At 40.5% G+C, this 15,000-nt stretch overlaps 1 protein-coding gene across 1 annotated transcript in view; it reads right to left on the reverse strand.

Annotated features, from left to right (window-relative positions):
* The window catches only part of LOC124606058 (26S proteasome non-ATPase regulatory subunit 2-like), a 206,139-nt gene that overhangs the window by 146,910 nt on the left and 44,229 nt on the right, over positions 1–15,000 (reverse strand). The gene's annotated exons all lie outside the window — the stretch shown is intronic.

Consider the following 15,000-nt stretch of genomic DNA (forward strand, 5'->3'; position numbering starts at 1 on the left):
TGAGGCCAGGAGGGTTGCGGGAAAGTTGGATGTATTGCAAGGAAAGTTACCACCTGCGCAATTCAGAAAAGCTGGTGTTGGTGGGAAGGATCCATATGGCACAAGCTGTGAAGTAGTCATTGAAATGAAGGATATCATGTTTGGCAGCGTGTTCGGCAACAGGGCGGTCTACTTGCAATCCCAAATTCCTGGAACCCATAACACACATTGAAACTCTTGCCCTGTAGGAACTTGAGTAACATGCACAACGACACCTCAAAATGCTCTCCATCCTGCTCACTTTCTACTCCCACCTTGGAGTGCCACTGTTCACCACCTCTACAACAACCGCCAAACCTCCCCACGTCCCCTCATAGCTAACAAACCTTGTGTTGCAGACCTACTACACTTACCCCACACTCCAAAACTCCCTCCCACCTCCACACAGAATCCAAAACCTAAACAGACCCACAACACAGCCATGAACCTTTCCTCCAGAAGCCTCAGCCACACAGAAATATAAGTCCTACCCAAAGGCCTCACCTTTTGCACCACTCCCAAATTCAATCATGCAGGACTTGTTAAAGACTTCTCTCCCTCTCCTGCTCCCTACAGTGGGAACACTTTTTTGCCACCAATCCTACCAATCAGACTCGACCAAAGACCAATACTGAATCTTGCATGACTCAGTTCGATCCTCCATCCAATCATGATCCACCCCCACTGCGTGGAAACTACCCCCTGTTAACTTGCCAGAATTTCTTAAGCTCAGACCTTGCCTCACCATCATTTCCCAAATCCCTCAACATGCAAACTAACCTTACACCCACAGAAAGAACCAAAGCCCACCATCTAAAAACTGATCCTCATCTTATAATCCTACCTGTGGACAAAGGCTCCACCACTGTTGTTTTAAAACGCAAGGATTACCTGGTGGAATGACTCCACCAGCTGTCCGGTCACTAACATCACCTATCCCATCAAAGGCAGGGCTACCTGTGAAATGAGTCATGTGATCTACAAGCTAAGCTGCAACCACTGTCTTGCATTCTATGTTGGCATGACAACCAACAAGCTGTCCGTCTGTATGAATGGCCACTGACAAACTGTGGTCAAGAAACAAGTGGACCACACCACCCTGTTGCTGAAAACGCTGCCAAACATGATATCCTTCATTTCAATGACTGCTTCACAGCCTGTGCCATATGGATCCTTCCCACGAGCACCAGTTTTTCTGAATTGTGCACGAGCACCAGTTTTTCTGAATTGTGCAGGTGGGAACTTTCCCTGCAATACATCCTATGTTCCCGTAACTCTCCTGGCCACAACCTTCATTAGTCACTGTCCTCACCCATCCAGCCCCTTCCCTGTTCCCATTCCAGCACTACACAGCCATCATTCCACCACCACACCCAGTCATTTTATTTCTCTCTTTTTCCTCTACTTCCCCTCTCCCTTTCCCATCTCTCCCCTGCCCTCTGTCTAATCTGCAGCACTTCACTGTCTGCTACCCCCACCATACTATCACTCCCCCTACCCCTCCCCACCTCAGTCTCGTCCTTACCCCCACCTGGTCATCACTCCCATCATGCACTGGTGCTGCTGCTCACAGTGTGGTTTCAGTTGCCTGAGCCTGCAGTCATGTGTGTGAGTTGCATTTGTGTGTGTGTGTGTGTGTGTGTGTGTGTGTGTGTGTGTGTGTGTGTGTGTGTGTGTCTAGTGTTGACGAAGGCGTTAATTGCTGAAAGCTTTAATTGTGAGAGTCTTTTCGCTGTGCCTATCTGTGACTCAGCATTTTTCCATTGTTTAAACTTTTAATTTATAATTTTCAATCAGTTCAGTATAATAACAATCCTTTTGAATTAAATACATGCTGACCTCATCTTGAGCTCCTGAATTCATTCCTCCTATTAATTAAAAATGTTAATTGACTATTACAAGCTATCTCCAGCATACCCAATGCATGGGCTTAACTTTAATTTTCCTGCAGCTGCAGAAGCCTTTGAACTATCACATGACTGTAACACAGCACTGTTACACCAGAAGTCTTTGTTGTTTTTTAGTACCAAATCCACTGATGTCTATTTAGACTTATTTTCTCAGAGGATTATCCAGAAAACTTAGAAGTAGCAACACAAAAATTCATGAACCAAATGACTTCTAAGAAAATAAATATAAGGTAATCAAATGGCATACCCAAACTGTTACACAGTGAACATGGGAATTGCTCACTCACTCCCTCCCATCCCTCCGAGCTATCCATGAAATGATTATGACATGGAGAACCTAATACTGTTACAGAAGTACCCTCAACTAAGAAGTTGCAGCAGTTTGTGGAGTAAGTGGACATAGACTTCTCTACTGAACATTCAAACCTAGTAAGTTTAATCCATGGTAAACTGCAAGCAACGGCTGCTATTGCTTTGAAGGAAAATCATCCAGGAATATAGAAAACTCAACTTGTCTTCTGATAGTGAATATTATGTTTAAAACTGAAATTTTAATTGCAATGATGATAACAATTAGAATACTTTCTTGACAGGCAAAATTCTGCTGTCAAATGGTCAGACAGAAACAAGCATTCAATATGTGAAATAGTGATGGAATAAAAAGCACCATGTTGTTGATGTTGTCATGGTAAGTCCAAAGACTTGTTTATGCAGCTCTCTATGCTGTGCAAGCTCTTCATCTGTGAATAGCTAGTGCAACCTAAAGCCTTCTGAATCTGCTTACTGTATTCATCTCTTAGCCTCCCTCTATGATCTCCCCCCCCACTCTTCCCTTCAATAGCAAATTGGTGATCTGTAAGAGGATGATAAAATGTCTATGGAAGCCATTGTGATGAAACCATTTGAGGATATTATGCCTCCAAGTGGTACTAGTATATATGTCTTCAGTTTCTAAGAAGACACTAATTCTGTTCTGTGATCATAACATAAGCCAGTTTTAGAGGTGACTCTGTCATACTCAATTGCTATTTCACACACAAAAGAAGACACTAATTCCATTCTGTGATCATAACATAAGCCAGTTTTAGAGGTGACTCTGTCATATTCAGCTGCAATTTCACATGCAAGTTACCAGATTGGCATCAAATCAAAATGTTTGCTCCAGGGTCTAAGCCAAATGAACTTTTTCTTCTTTTTTCCAACGATGGAATGATATCACCAGAACCCACAGAGGAAGTGAATAAGGGTCTAGGAGCTATTCCATGAGGTCTGAATTTGCAGCCAGATAATATTGACTTTCTGCCACCATATTTCAGCTGACAACTGGGCAGCCATTTCCAGTTGAGTTTTACAACTGGAAATTGCTGGTGCACATCATTAATGTCATATCAAATATTGTTATGCTGGCACATGCACACAAGTCTTTATCAATGACTGCCCTCTCTCAAATTTAGAATCAACTGTTGAATATTAATTCATGTGATGTTATCGCAAGCATGCCCTCTGTTAAACTGCAGGCTGGTGGCGTTAAAATTCAATGGTCAAACTGATCCTCAATTATCACATATAACAAGGATATCATTTGGGCAATATTTTTTTGGCAGAATAATAACTGGAATGTTGTGTGGGGACACAATGCTCAGCTATGGCTCATTTACTGGGTTGCAAAAGACTTGTGTGGTAATCATTTTTCAATCAAGTTTCATGTATTGTGCATGTGGTCTGTCCAATGTAGGCTTTGTCATATTGACATAGTGTTTTGTAGACTCCAAACTTCTGCAAACACAGACTATCATTTACTAAGCTGAGAAGATCAATGGTCATTTTAGGTTGCTGAAAAGTTATGATTATGCCTATTTAAATCAAATGTTGTCCACATTTGGGCAGAATACCCTACTTATTCTCTGTATCATATGAGTGGTCATGTTTATTCCTTTCCAAAACCGTAAAATTTTAGTGTGACGAATATCTCCCTTGAACACAGATGGTAGGTGGTCCATTTCCTTTTCAAGGCTGTTGCTATCAGACACAAGTGCCCGGCCCACTAGCATTCTAAGGACTCCCATGGTTTGTGCAGGGTGATGGCAGCTAGACTTATATTATAAAACCAATATCTGAGATCATGAAAGCAGTTCATTCTGTTAAATGTTAACACTGAACAGGACTAATAGTCTACTAAATCTGAATTCAAGAGGGCAGTCAGCAAGCCAAAAACTGATTGTTTTAGGACAGTCCTGAGAGATGAGAACTGGAGTGATGTAGATAATGCTTACAGCATGAATTAAAAATTCAATACTTTTATTAATAAAGCCATTACCTTAGTCAATTACTGTTCCCCCTTCACAAAAGTAACCCAGATTGGACCAAAGTCATCAAAGCAGCCACAGATTATTTAAGGGGCAAATGTGTCTTGCAAAACACAAAGAAAACTGGATTTTTCAGTCAGAAACAGCTCTGATGCTGATGCTGTAGCTCATTACAAGACATACTGCAAAAAATTACAAGTAATATTAATAACAAAGCTAAGGCATAACATGAAAAGTATAATCACATAAGCCCGCATGGTTGGCCGTGCGGTCTAATGCATGGCTTTCCGGGTGGGAGGAGCGCCTGGTCCCCGGCACGAATCCGCCCGGCGGATTTGTGTCGAGGTCCGGTGAGCCGGCCCGTCTGTGGATGGTTTTTAGGTGTTTTCCATCTGCCATGGTGAATGCGGGCTGGTTCCCCTTATTCCGCCTCAACTACACTATGTCGGCGACTGCTGCGCAAACAAGTTCTCCACGTACGCGTACACCACCGTTACTCTACCACGCAAACATAGGGGTTACACTCGTCTGGTGTGAGACGTTCCCTGAGGGGGGGAGGGGTGAAGCGGTCTGCAGCAGTCGTCGTGGGGTTGTGGACCACTGTGGGTGCAGCGGGGGCGGAGCCTCTCCGTCGTTTCTAGGTCCCCAGTTAACATACGATACATACAACACAATAATCACATAAGACAATATAAAAGGCAATATGGGATATAGAGAAGGAGGAAACTGGTAGGGCCAGACATAAAGAGTAATTGTATGCTGGTAATATATGTGCGCAATGTTGCAAAACTTCTTAACAACCATTTCACAATTGTTACTGGAAAAATGGAGTTGTGAAGTTCAGTAGATGCTGCCATGGGATATCTCTGACCGGTCAATACCAGTAACTTCAGTAATCTGAATATGATCCTCACTCTACCAGTATAAGTAATAGCTACCATAAAATCTTTGAAATAAAAACATTCTGGTGATTGTTAAAAAATATCAACAAAGTTAACTAAAGAATGTGCTTTGGAGTATAGTCACATATTAAGCAAACAGTCATTTAGCCATGGAACATTACCTGAATGGTTGAAATATGCTGAAGTTAAGCCTTTGTTTAAGAAAGGAGCTGATGAATACGATCAAATTTTTGTCGAATTTCACTTTTGCCAGCATTCTCAAAAAATATAGAAAAGGTAATATACAATCAGCTTCTTAACCAATAACAAATGATATATTGTCAAAGTCACAGTTGGTATTTCTAAAGGATTCTGATATTGAGAACACTCTCTACATGTAAGGCAAGAACATACTTAATTGATTAGACAGTAAATTACACACTACCATTAACTTTGTGCAAAGAAATTTGACTGTGTACATCACAATATCCTCTTAAGTAAATAACAATAGTATATGGTAACAAGTAATGCTGTCAAATGGTTCAAACTCCAGAATCCTGACAGGAAACAAAGGGTTTCATTAGGAAAGAGACCTGTATTAAGCTATCAGTCATCAGTCAAGTCGGAACTAATTACATATGGTGTCCCACAGGATGCTACATTAGAGCCTTTACTTTTTCTTGTGTTATCAATCACCTTTCATTTGTACTGTAACCAGATGCCAAGTTTGTTTTGCTTGCAGATGAAACAAACATTGCAATATGCAGCAAATCAATTGTAATCTCAGAAGGAGAAATTAACGAAATTTTCATTTACATTAATAAATTCTTTGTCACTTAACTTTGAAAAAACAATTACATGAAGTTTAGAACTTGTAAGAGGTTTTCCGCCAGCATATGCCTAAAAGTACGATGGCAAACAGTGATATGCCCCTTCCTTCAGTTATATTACATGAAACATTCACCAGGTATACCATCAAACAGTTTGTAATGCTGACATTAAGTCTGACATTTTCCAACTATGGAAAATGTAGCAAACTAGAATACCAAGTCCTCTCCAGCCAGAGCCATCCTGTTTGGCAGAATCTCACTTCAGGGTGAGAGTGAAGAGTAGAGGAGTTCATCATGATAGTGCATCACCCAGGAGAAGTCTTCCTGATGCAGCTTGCTGCACTGGAACTGCTGACTGCCATTGTGACACAGGCCTAAATAGCCATCTCTCAGAGTGATGTTTCTGTTTCATTGGCTCAAACTTTGTTTCGGTAGAAGCAGGAAATAGCTCAGCCTGTGCATGCCGATCAGGGCTGTGCGTGCACCTCGGAGCTGTTACTGGCCCGGCCACTGATGTCGCTCTCTGTTGATCTGCTAGTAAGCTGGCCTGTTTGAATTTCTGCTTCACACAGAATGGAGTACCACCGTTATGATGTATGTTATGTGGGTAGCTGTTGGCACCCGTTGCACTCGTCACCATGGCAAACAGATTGAAGATGTTGGCATTGTTAAATTCTTGGGATTACAACTTGATAATAAATTCATCTGGGAGAAGCATACAACAGAAATGCTGAAGTACCTAAACATATCTCTATTTGCAATGTGAATGTTGCGGTGATATAAAAATAAAAAAGCTAGCACACTAAGCTTACTTCCATTTCATGTCACAAGGGATTATTTCTGGGGGTAACTCATCAAGCCAAGCTCAAGTTTTCTGCATCAGAAATTTGTAATAAGGATCATTTATGCTATTGTTGTGTACATAGTTCTGCGTAGTCAGCACGTACACAACTTTCCCACTAGAGCTCGCCCCGCTAAGCACAACAGCGCAGGCGCAGCGCTCGTCCGTCTCTGCACTACGAGATGGCGCTGTCTTAGAGATGGACCAAATTCTGCTTCCGCCGATCCGCGCATTAATATGTAACACAGCCAATGAGATTGCTGCTAATGTAGAACCTTTTCTCCTCACGGATCAGACTCGTGCAGTGATACCTGAACGTGCGAGGTATTATAAAGAGTGTACAGACCTCCAATTAGTCAGTCTGCATTAGTCTGCACCGGTCTATAGTCAAGTTTCAGTCTGCGCCTAATAAGATTACCATTTTCCTGTACATAGCCATGAAGATAAATGACTAGACAGTTTGTCAAGTATCAGGGATATGTGACAATAAGATTAACGTTCCAAGACAAAAAGGAACTTCAGATTGTCAATTGTAAACAGCATCCAGAATCAAGTTACGTAATATCTATGATTTTTATTACTTTAATAAATGTGTGTGAAAATTAATCAAGTTCTGTTTAAAGTTGGTCACCGTCAATCTGCTACTCTAAGTGTGCAAGTGGCATTTCTATCGTCTGACCTAACGGCAGAAGATAAACACGCCACGATAAGACCATGAGACATATTGCTGACACTCGCCTACTTCGTTAGAGCAACAAGTCAAATAATCTGATGGTGTGTGTACCGAAGGTCTTACAGTGTGCACACCAGAGGTATAAATACAAGAACATCTTGCAGAGGCCTGTTTGGGGAACTAGGGATACTAACCATTGTTATCCAAGACATTTTTCAAACAAACAACTCAGTTCATTGAATCAGTACTACAAATAAGAATAATCTTCACAAAGATTTAAAGCCACTAACAAATTATTCAGGAACATACACTTTCAATAGTTGCCAGCAGCCATAAATAATTTGACTACTAATAAATTTCAGTTTAAGAGGAGCCTAAGGGATTTATTGGTGGCCAATTCCTTCTACTCCACTGAAAAATTTCTAAGTAGAACCAACTGATGTGTATGTATTACTAATAATACCAAATAATGTGAGTATTACAAGAATCTGACTTCTGTACAAATTCAGTGGAATGGTGCAGTCACTGTAAATAAGTTTTGTATGTGTGTGTATTTGATGATGTGGCCACATGTAACCTAAGAATTATCATATGCACCTGAGTGTACGGAACATTTTCGTGTTTTGTTGCAGGTTATTTTTTATTGTTTAAATGAAAAAAATGTTTAAGATTTTTTTGACTTAGTCCACATCCATGAGGACCATTTTATTTGGGATCTGTATTCCAAGTGCTGCAGTGTGGGCTGTGTGCATTGGTAGATGCTAAAACATCATAGCTATGTTCATTAATCAGTGTGCTTGCAGAGTATGAGGTTTGTTCAAAAAATTCCAGAACATTAGAAATTTCGCACCAATGGAGTGTTAAAGCAAAATGTGGCTGGCATCCCTGCACATGTCTGTGTATAATGTGTAATTGCTGGAAGTTTCATTGTTGTATGTCTGTTAGTTATTGTTCAGTGCTATATTGAGCAAAATGTTGTGTTGACAGTTTGCAGATCTCGAGATAGCAGAATTAGAGGAGCAATGTGTCTACATTAAATTTTGTTTGAAACTCAAGAAAACCTTTACAGAGACACACCAAATGATGTAGGAAGCCTACAGTGACAAGTGCTCAAGCCATACAAAGCGTTACAAATGGTTTCCATAGTTTAAAAATGGGCAGACAGAAGTTAAAGATGACCCTCATTCAGGACACCCTTTGACATCTACTGATGATGCTTATGTCAGGAACATCAACAAAATTGTGCATGCCAATTGAAGACAGACTGTCTGAGAGATTGCAGAAGAATGTAACATTTCAGTTGAATTATGTCATGAAATCCTGACACAGCATCTTGGAATGCATCATGTTGCCACCAAGTTTGTACCACGGCCCTTTAGTCAAGACCGGAAGGACCTTCACCTTGCAATCTGTGAAGAGCTTTTGGATCACACAAATGAGAACAAGATGTTCCTTAAGAGAACCATAGTTAGTGATGAGATGTATGTATATGGTTATCTACATATATACTCCACTAGCCACCAAGCAGTGTGTGGCCGAGGTCACAATTCACGCCAAAGTCATATTTCCTCCCCACTGTTTCACTCACAGATCACGTGAGGGGAAAACGACTGTCTGAACGCCTCAGTATGAGCTCTAATTTCCCTTATCTTTGAATGGTGATCACTGCACAATTTGAAAGTTGGTGGTAATAATTTATGCACTACATCCTCGGCGAAGATCGGACTTCAGAATTTAGTGAGCAGCCCCTACCATTTAGCATGTCGTCTATATGCAAGTGTGTCCCACTTCAAACTTTCTATGAGATTTGTAACACTCTCATGATGGCTAAATGTACCAGTCACAAATCTTGCTGCTCTCCTTTGGACTTTCTCGATCTCTTGAGTCAGACCCAACTGGTAAGGGTCCCATACAGACAAACAATACTCTAAGAGTGGACAAACTAACATATTGTAAGCAATTTCCTTCGCCCCATTCCTGTGACAGTTGTAGATGAAGTGGCTGTAGCTCTAGCTGACCGTACAGCACATGCCTCAAATTATGCAGCCAGTACTTGTGCAGTATCACGAGAATTGTCTCTCCCTTGGTCAACAGTTCAAAAGGTTTCCTTTATGATGTTAAGGCTAAAGTTCAATCTTTGCATTGGGTTGGGGAAGGTTCTCCAAGACCATAAAAGATCGTTAGCTCAAGTCAAATATCAAAGCCATGCTGACAGTTTTCTTTCACTCTGAAGGATTAGTTTGCCATGAATACATGCCACAGGAGCAAACTGTTGATCGATGGTATTATTGGAACATATTGCGGTGCCTGCAAGAAGATGTGAGAATGGCCTGAAATGTGGCAATACAATTCAAGGCTCTTGCATCACAATAATGCACCTGCACATTTATCCCTGTTGGTGCATGACTATTGCACAAAAAATGAAATCACTGTGCTGCCTCACCCTCCATGCTCTCCAGACCTGGCCCCTGCAGACTTTTGATTATTTCCAAAGTTGAAAAACCTGCTGAAAGGATGAAGATGGGCAATGATAGACAAGATTGATGAAAATTCACAGACAGCATTTCGCATGATCCAGCAAGAGGCATGCCATGCCTGCTTCTGGAAGTGGAAATAGCGGTGGGAGTGGTGCATTAATTGTGGAGAAGAGTAGTTTGAAAGGGACCATAAACAATAAGCAAAAGATAAGCATAGAAAAATGTTGTGGACAAAGTTCCAGAAGTTTTTGAACATACCTTGTATGCTAAAAAACATCATAGGTTCCACTTTCTGCCACCAGGTGAAAATACAGCACTGTGTGCAACCAGAATGTGAAATGTTTCCTGTATGGTTGTCGGCATACTGTTTGTTGATTGGTGATGCATTTTGATTTCTTCTGTGAAGTGACTATTTGTGTAAATGTCATGTTTTCCATACAAAATGCTATGACAGTTGAGAAGAAAGATCTTGGCACTGCTGTTACAGTTGTTTTATGAGAATGGCAGCACTAGCAGCATTGCATTGTGGGAATATCACTGTCAGAAACAACTGCAAGGAGGCTTCATGTCAATAAATGAGCCAAAGAATATAATCAAGAAATTTGAAGAAACAGGAATTAGCTGGTGCAGCAGAGAGAGGGAGATGGCCCATTCCTGTGACAGTTGTCGATGAAGTTGCTGTAGATCTAGCTGACCGTGGAGCACATGCCTCAAATTCTGCAGCCAGTGCTTGTGCAGTGTCACAAGAATTGTCTCTCCCCTGGTCAACAGTTCAAAAGGTTTGCATGATGTGTAACACTGGTAACCAAACAAGATCCAGAATGTGCACCAAATAAAGCCCCAAGGCAGGCTATGACTCTGTGACTTTGCCCTTCGTTTTTTGGCATGCATGAAAATGGGTGCAATGCAGCTGGGGAATATTCTTTGGACAGATGAGGCACATCTTGCTCTGCATAATGCCTGAATGCATAGAACTGTTGCACATGGGTCCCTACTCCACTACATGCTGTGCAGGAATATCCACCGTACTCAGCTTATGTGACTGCATGGTATCATTTCAAAGTATACTTCATTCTCAGTCTGTTTTTCTTTGAGAGGAGGCACCTTGCAGGCCTGTTAATGTACAGTAATGTCTGCATACTATAATGACCTACTTATGTAACTGTTGCCCATGCTGTGTTACAGATAAAGCATGTTGTTGGGTTGGGAGACCATACTGTACACATGTTGAAACCTGTGATCATATCTTAATAAAGATGCCAGAACTACTCTATGATGTGTTTGATCATTCCTCCCCTTTTCCTGCATCCACGCCACATTTTGACTGCTTCCTGTGCCCATTTTCATCTGGTGGCAGAAAGTGGAACTATTATTTTTTCAGCATACCTTGTGAGTGCACAAATTAATGAACGTAACTACAATGTTTCAGTGTTCTGCAATAATGTATACAGCCTGCACTTGAGCACTCAGAACACCCTCAGTTTAATTATAATCATCTGGTACATTAGCATACTTGTTTTTCTGTGTAAATATTTAGACCCACATAATTTCCACCAATTAAGATGTCTAAGAACAGTCACCTTTTTCCATCACAAATATACTGTCAGCTGAAATATTGTGACAAGAAGTCAGAATCTCTGGCTGTAATCCCAAAACTTCATGGAATATTAATTATTTTCAGAAAACTTCAAGGTACACAACTTAGGAGCAATTTAAATATGAGACACAGACAAGATGATACTTAGTTATCTGCTCCAAGGACTTTTCTACATTATTTTTAATGCTGAATGGTGGTAGATACTTGAGTATGTACAGTAATAATGGCTTTGAAAACAGGGGTTCAAATCTCATCCCTCCATGAGTAGGAAAAGTGTCCTTTACTTGTCCAATGTGAGGAGTATTTTATTAACTGGCCCTGTGAAGTGAGCACTATGGTGTAAAGGAAATAGCATGACTCGGTGTTGTGACATCTGCTGCAGACAATGTTGACTCCAGTCACCACATTGTGAAGGAAAATCTCTGAAGTTCTTCCATGTTTGAACAAAAGCCCCAACTGGCATTTACACTGATCTCAATGGTGGAGACACTCACTGTAATCAGATGTTATACCATAACCTGGGATCTTTCTTTAAAGTTGGCATGGAGATCATGACTTTCCATTAGTTCAGTAACTGAGCACCTCCCATGTCACTCAAAAATTTTACTCAAGGTTTGTCCTGCTGACTACTGAGAATTTATTTGTATTTTTTCTTGCACTCATAAACTCGCACCATAATTTCTGTACTATTATTTTGACAAAACAATGTCTTTGTTATACTAATAGTTGTAAGGTTCTCTGTTCAAAAGTTACATTACTATATGCTTATGACTGACTGCAGAGTGGAATTACTTACTGCACCAGAAAATGGTTGGGCTTCATAAATGATATGACGGATATGAATGGGTAAATCAGCAGTGTTGCGAGTCATGTTTGTAATGCATTCCACACATTCTTAAAAGCTTTTTTGATGTTAAAATACAGCCAATTGGCTACACAGCATCAATTTAGCCTCTGTGTCCATCTGACCATCCATCACAGTGGTCTATTTTTAGATACTTCTCAGTTTCTCTTGTGTAACCAGGTTGCGGAATTGTCACAGCAATTCAAACTTTCAACCATTTCCTGCTGTGTATTGTTCATAATGTCAGGAACACATGTTAAGACATGGAAGGAAGAGTGCAGCTCCAGAATAGTGGCCTCATTTGCAGTTAAATTCAGAACTGCTCCACATGCATTCTCAACTCATTTACATTACACTATAGCATGTAGAGTCACTATATTGATGTGATTCTATTTTATCCCTGCTACTATTGATTTTATCCCTTCCACTATCTTCCATCTGGGGATACGTGCCTATAGAGGTTCATGGGAAGGGCTTTCTGGTCCCCTGAGGAATGTTTCAAATTCTTTATCATCATTAGATGTGTACTCTTATAGTTTGTTGTACACTACAACAGGAATAGGTTGTGATTGTTTTAGTACTGTCCCTCCAGCATTGTTACTGATTTTCATTAGACGTTTACCATTTTCACATTGGAGGTAACTACTCTTCTTTTTTGTGACTGGATGTTTTCTTGGTATATTCCTGTGATAAAATCTTCTCGAGTGATCAGCCAAGTGGTGGTGTCACCTTGTCACAATGTTTCAATGAATTTCATATTCCCTTTGACTGAAGGTGAAGGGTACAAAACTCATTGAAATGTTGTGACAAGATGACATCACCACTTGGCTGATCACCCAAGAAGATTTTATCACTGCTTCTGTTTTCTTTGTCGGCTTCGGGGAAACACATCTTAACTGGAATAAATTTTGAATCTTTGAATATGGTCAATTTACATACAAAAACTTGTGTATTTTTCTGATTTGGTTTTACAAATATATTTACAATAGCTGGTGCTTGTGACAACATACAAGCAATACAAGAACCATCAGAATAAGCAGTTTCCTTGCTGTGGAGAATGACTTTATGAAAGCTCGAGGCCGTATGGCCCTAACCCTGTTCTCCACATAAGAACATAATACACATTGCACGACCTTTATCTCCTGATTACGTTTTTAATCAATAAAGTAAAGATATGACATAAGTATCTGGAGCAATATGCACATTTAGGCAGGGTAGAACAATGAGTACCTAATTGGTCAGCAGGTGAACTGTTTCTGCCATGAGGGAAAATCAATAGATGAAACAGAATATTCTAAATACTTAAATGTTTATACCAATAAGAGCTTAAACTGCAAGTCACATGTTACAGATATTCTTAAACATACAGGCTCTGCAACATCTGTTATGGAAAATATCAGATTTTGAAGATGAAAATTTCAAAAAGCTGACTTACATTTTAAATTTTCATTTGCAATTGTCTTATGACGTCATATTCTAGGGTAACTCATCATTGAGCAAAAAAGTGTTTGTTGGATAGAAGGACCTAATAAGAATAATATGTGTCCTCAGCATGTCTGAATAAAAGCTTCTCAGTATTCAAGCTGTGTCAATTCAAACTGACACAGCTTGAAAACCAAGAACATTTTATTGAGATAGTATGTGATGTACACTCTAGAATATCTTGTAGACAGCCCTTTTAACAGGTGGGCATACTGAAATAATCTAAAAGCACATATGCTCCCTTATGAAGTTTGTTATCAAAGTTTAAAGACAACGATAATGTTCATAAGTACACTGCCAGAAAAACAAATAGTATACCTGGAAAGACGGCATCAATTTTAATCTGATGGTGGCATATGATACCTGAGGGTTCTAGATGTACTGATAATAGTTTCAACATCATCTGCCAACAGATAGCATACTGGCACAGTCACCGTACTGCCATCTATGCATACCCTTCAATAGGGAATGCTCACAGACAGAAGAGTCAATGTGGTGCGAACATGTGAATCAGGCAGGCAAACATGCCACGCAAATGCACTTGTGTTTCCTACAGCCAAATGAGTGAGTTTGAAAGGGGTCAAATTGTGGCCTTCTGAGTGGTGGAATGGTTCTTTTGGAGAATTGCCTCACAAGTTGGATGTGCTGTTCAGTCATGCAACAATGCTGTATCAATGGTCATGTAAACATTATCACATCCTTAGATGAGGTTCTGATGGCCAAGCAGCACAGATGCTCTCCAAGATTGTTGTACAGTAGAGGCAGCAGTGGCAGATTGTACAGCAACCACAGTACAGATAAGAGGTCTTATGTGCCCAGACACATCAACACAAACTGTTGTGAACCAGTTATTAGCAGTTGGACTATGGGCATGCATAACTCCCGCCTGTTTTCCACTCATGCCACAGCATCAACATACATGGCTCGACTGGTGTCATCAAGGGATCATTTGGAAGATGGAATGGCATGCCATGGGCTTCACCAATGAAAGTAGATTCTGCCTGCATGCAAGTGATGGTAGTTAGTGAATATGACATAGACTTCATAACTGCTGTCTCTGAGAGTGCATTTGCCCAAGACACATTGCCCTGACCCCAGGCCTTATGGTCTGTGGTGTGATAAGCTACAACTCTTATTCACC

The sequence above is a fragment of the Schistocerca americana genome, chromosome 3 (genome assembly GCF_021461395.2).
Source record: "Schistocerca americana isolate TAMUIC-IGC-003095 chromosome 3, iqSchAmer2.1, whole genome shotgun sequence".
Taxonomy (NCBI): domain Eukaryota; kingdom Metazoa; phylum Arthropoda; class Insecta; order Orthoptera; family Acrididae; genus Schistocerca; species Schistocerca americana.